The sequence below is a fragment of the Apodemus sylvaticus genome, chromosome 9 (genome assembly GCF_947179515.1).
Source record: "Apodemus sylvaticus chromosome 9, mApoSyl1.1, whole genome shotgun sequence".
Taxonomy (NCBI): domain Eukaryota; kingdom Metazoa; phylum Chordata; class Mammalia; order Rodentia; family Muridae; genus Apodemus; species Apodemus sylvaticus.
Window position 1 is genome coordinate 87,708,446 of NC_067480.1, and position 5,463 is coordinate 87,713,908.

Sequence of the window (5,463 nt, forward strand, 5' to 3'; positions counted from 1 at the left end):
GAGGATGGCTCCCGGCAATTCCCCCTTCTCTGTATAGAGAGCAGAGGTCAGACAGCCATTGATGACAGCAAGCAGATAAGGCATCAAAATAATGGGACAGCGCCTGTCTTAGGAATCGACCCGGTCATCCATCATCCCGTTCCCGTTCGGTCATCTCTGCCAGCCTCCAGAAACACCTGTCTTAGGTGGGAGTGGCCCTGGGAAGTTGCCCGTCATTGGCTAACTGCCCAGCAAGTTAATTGTTATTGATGCCTTTAGCTTGTGGGCTCCTTCTGGAGTCCCGGCTGGAATGACTGTGACAAGGATGCTCTTTCTGTTAAGGCACTAGAGTGTGCTGTTTGGGCTGTTTTGCTCTGGGGGTTTAGGTAGCCATCTCTCAATCTTCCATAGCCAAACGATGGTAATGTACCTGAATAGGTTTGGCTGCCAGGTCATCTATCCGCTTCTTAATTAGGGCTGTGAGACGTTTAAAAGCCCATGGTCCAAAAGAAAATAACAATAACAGACCTACAAAGGGTCCTAGGACACTGGGTAAAAGTGTAGTGAGCCATGGAGAGGTGGAAAACCAATTTTCATACCAACTTTCTTTCTGTTCTCTTTCTCTCTTACGGTTTTTCTAGGCCTTGTCTGACTATTTTCATGCTGTCTTTTACAACTCCTGTCTTACTAACATAAAAACAACACTCTTCTTTTAAAGCTGCACAAAGTCCACCCTGTTGGAGGAACAGGAGATCAAGTCCTCTCCTATTTTGGAGGACAATCTCAGCTAGGGAGTCAACGGAGTCGGAGAGATCAATTATCCCCTGCTGAAGGTGTTGGACGTCTTGATCGATGGTAGCACTTAGCTCCGTGTACCTAGAGTTGGAAAGAACAAGGGAAGAAATACCTGTCCCTGCTCCTACAGCTCCAAGGCCAAGTAGGACAGAGAGAGTAACAGCAGAGATAGGTTCTCTGCGAGGGCGGCTCAAAGAAGTGGAGTCTCCAGTAGATGTGGATTGATCCCACAAGTGAAAAAATTCTTCAGAGCAATAATAAACTAAATGAGGGAACATCTTAATAAGAATGCAAAACTCAGGTTTCTCCCCCTTCTTTCGATTTTGAAAAACTGAGGCAGAGAGGCAAGGTTGAAAAACTGAGGCAGAGAGGCAAGGTGTAAGGCCATCAAGGCACACCCACCAAGTTCCCTCTGGGGGAGAATAAAATAATTGCCAGGAGGGGGAAAATAGGTTTCATTGCACAAGTGAGCATAAAGTGAGGGGACATTTGTTCCACTAGGGATCACACAAAGTCCCAGGCCAGATATCTGGGTTAATGAAAGACCTGGCCAAGCACCCTTTTGCCAACGGCAGCGCCATGGATCGTCAGCATGGGGGGGATCACCAAGAACAGCAATTCCTTCATAAAAGGGTGGTTGGGAATGGTAGCACAGCCAGCAATCTTCAACAAGTTCAGGGGAAGTTTCATTTAAGGTGAGAAAAGTCTGATTAACTAAAGAAAGTACAAGATTTTTAGTGGGAGCTGGCTGTACAGGCAGTGTAGTAGCTGATGGCTTAGCTGGTGGCTGGAGGGGAAATACGGAAGGTAGGGAAGTGTCTTTGATAGAAGGAGTAAGGGTGGTGTCTTGATCAATTCCTTTAGGAGGAACAGGATGAGGTATCAACACAGAATTAGGTCCTATTGGGACTGGCTGAGCATGATATAAAGGCTCTTTAAGGAGCTTAATAGAGAAAATACCTGCATCAAAGCCAAGTACATAGAGGCGAAGATCCCATTCATAGCCTATCTGCCAATGTGGATTGGGAGATTTTGCATAGGTGGTAAACTTAATTTGTAAAAGTGTGCACCATCCCCTTGTAGGAGGATTAGAGGCCTTGTGGACTCATCATCTGTTAGAAAACTAGCTGAGGGTGTAACATTGTGTTTTACTTAGATGTAATCCCACAGGAGAAGTCCAGAGGCTCTCCCAAAGGTCCCAAACAACCAAAGTAAATCTTGAAGATGTCTTAAAGTAGATGGCAGGCCACGTTCTATTTGGTCTGCACTTGAAATCTGTAAAATTTAAATATATGGCCTTTTGACACTCTGAAGGGGGGCAATCAGCAGTAGCCAATATCTCCCCTTTAATCTGTTTATAATTTGTCCAATTTTTAGCTAAATAAATTTGCCATGAAAAGAGGGATGTTGAGTCCGTAGATGTCCGTGGTGTCAGCACTAGCAAGAGGCATCCAAAGGTGTTGAGGACTGTAGCCATTTTCAATGATTATAATCAGCATCATTCTTTGTCTCAGCATCAGCATACTTCGGCAGCTAGCATGTTCCTTCAGCATCCTGCAGAAAAAACACAAACATGCCTCTCTATACACTCAGAGAGTTCCCTGGTATATAGAGATGTGATTTTCCCTTCTTTTGTTTATAAAAATATTGTTTTAAAGTTCTATGGGCCTGTTTCATAATATCTTGTCTTTGAGAATTATGAGGAATCTCAGTAATATGACCAACATCAAATTGTTAAAACATCTCAAGTAACTGGCTATAATAATCAGTTATAATATTTGTCTTAATCTGATTTGGAACATCCAATATAGAAAAATAACATATGTGATAACTAATTTTATTTGTTGTTGTTGTTGTTGTTTCTTCTGTTAAAACATTTATAACTAAAAAGCTTGAGAAGCTGTTAATAATCATATGCATATTTTTAATTAATTCTTTTGAATTGTATTTGTATAGATAATTGTAAAAGTTAAGAATAGGTAGCATTAAAAAGGAAACAATTTTAAGCAATTGTAAGGCATGAGCTATATATGTATATTATTAAAATAAAAATTAAAAGTTTGATTTTTAACATTTTAAAAAGAGGAGCCACAGCACCCAATTCACCCGGCTAGCTCAGTCGGTAGAGCATGAGACTCTTAATCTCAGGGTCGTGGGTTCGAGCCCCACGTTGGGCGCCAAAGTGTCCCGACCCGCAGGACAATCAACAGGGTTCCTTTAAGCCACCTAGAGGAAAGGCGATGGGGCGACAAGACAAAAGAGAGAGGCAGGACAGCCTGTCTAGTTCTGATCAAGCTGTCAAACTTTATTTTCCAGACAAGTCAATATAAAGGGAAGCATACAAGGTTTGGGAGGGGTAAAGGGGGGAACAATCTCAGGGGGTTGGCATCATTTCTAAGAAACAGTTTCTCATAATTTCTGGTAAAGCTAGTTATTGCTATTGGAATGTTGGCATGATAAAAGAGGGGTCATGAGGTGGTGAAGTGGAAAGGGGTTGCTACAGTAACCTATCTACAGATGAACGTCAAAAGGAGGGGGTTTTGAGATTTACGTAGGAATAGTTCCTGGCATGGAGATCTAAGTGAGAATGACTCCTGGTATCGAAGTCTCCTGGCATTGAGAGCCAGGTGGGGATGGCTCCTGGTATGGAGAGTTCTTGGCACTGAGTTCTGAGGATGGCTCCCGGCACCATAGCCCTATTAAGTCCTTCAAAACTTCCCCAAAATACAATCACCTATCAGACCCTTTAGAGTTTATTATTCCCAATAAGTGTGAAATTTCACAAAGTGTTTAGGTAGATATGATATGGTTATCAATTTTAAACTTACCATGCCTTCAGTGACCATTGATGGTAGCAGAAGAATTATGAGAAAAAACATTACTGGTAAAGAAGCCATAGCTGAAACTAATCAAATAAGATGTTTTAGTTGAAGCAAGAACTGCATAGGACACAAAGTTTAACCAAAATACTGATAGATGTTTTGCCCTCACCAGCAAATATGTGTGACAATGTCTTTAATGGCTTAAGAAGGAACGTGATACCATGTGGTGTCACTGTAATTTCATTGTGCCAATCTAGCTTCTAACAGACATGAGATGTAAGCTAATGAACATTCTTGAACACTCAGTTGCATATTTACAAATGGATGTTAATTCCTAATTTTTTTTCTGCACAATCCTGGGGACATTCGAACTTTCCAGGAAATGGTAAATTTGAGTGGGGTTAAAGACCCTGGAACTTGTCTGAGGATGGTAGACTTCCCCTTGTTCCCTACCAGATTCTTGTCGCAGGTGTCTGTGTGTCCAGGGTTTGGGAACCCCTAGTGTGGTTCAGTGTTCTGCATTGCCACAGGGCTGTGGGACCTCTGCAGAATGCTAAATTGCATTCACCCTATGCCGTGGCCATCAAATGAGGAACTTGATGGAAGTGCTGATATACTGTTCAGGATGTGGTAATATGTAGCCTAAGATGGCCCAAGCCCAGGTGAGAGAAAGCACAGGCTGAGTCTATGCTGGAGTTCCCTAACTCCCAGGCATCCAGCCAGCATTGGAAACCAGCAGTGGTAATGGAGGGGTACCTCAGGCCTTCAAGGAATCAGGGCCAGAGGGAGGAGCAGCTCTCTGGCTTAGCTCATCAATGACTGTTCTAAGCTCAGTGTAGATTGTCAGGGAGCATGGAGGAGCCTTCTGCTGGAGACTTTGATGACATGGATTCCTCCACATTTACCAAGGTGGTGTTTAATGAGAGACAGTCCTTGTTTTCAATCTGTTTATTGATTGTTCATATTGGAAAATGGGTACATACCATCTCCTCAGGGTAGAAAAGAGATTAAATAGCTTTTAAATGAAGGAATGTTCTGGAAGGGACACTTACTGGCTAAAGCTTCAGCAGCCATCTATATACCTCAGTAGCATGGAGAAATCTGTTCTAGGCTACTTGACCATTGGTTACATCCCTATGTGGATAGTGTGGTCTTGCATTCTGGGCCAAGCATCTGGTAGGGAGCAGGGAGATACCTACTGTGCTCAGAAGTGTTCTGGAGTCTCTGAATCTACTTAAACTTACCATATTTCTTTGGCACAGTCCACTAACTTAAAAATGTCTGTCTTCAAAGGAGAAAATTGCAAAGAAAAATTATGATTACAAGAGGATTTTATTGAACTCTCAGTTGTGCACTTGCAAATGGACAACAAGTCCTTGTTTCCTTCTGCACATATGTGTCTCCAAGGGGGAAATTTGCAAACACAATAAAATAAGTACAGTTATTTGATAGTTGTTTTCAACGTGTACCATTATTTGTTTTGCTATTCTCTGTTTATAATTTTTGTCTATATTGGACATGAATCAGTGCTCAAAAGTTATGATTATGTAGATACATAACAGCTTAGAAAGCATTTTTAACAATGCTTAGAACAATTTAAGTCATTTTTCTAATACCTTAATCAAATTTCTCTTTGGTCCTTCAATAAAAATACAAACACAATCAATTGTATGTATATTTAATTAAATTTCACTCAATCCATGCTTTGTGGGATGATTGTTTTCAGATTCTCACTAAGATTTAAACACATTCTGTTCATTGCACATGGGTTTTACTCTCTGGCACTGACAAATTTCACATTCTTCAGATTCTGCTAAATGTCACTAAGTGAGAAAGCTTTTGCCTTTGTGTTGGAAATCATAGAAAT

General features: G+C 41.5%; 1 non-coding gene across 1 annotated transcript; it reads left to right on the forward strand.

Moving 5' to 3' along the window:
- Positions 1-2,878: 2,878 nt before the first annotated feature.
- On the forward strand, positions 2,879-2,951 carry Trnak-cuu (transfer RNA lysine (anticodon CUU)). The gene has a single exon. It is a non-coding gene; the product is annotated as a tRNA-Lys (tRNA).
- The last annotated feature ends 2,512 nt before the right edge of the window (positions 2,952-5,463 follow it).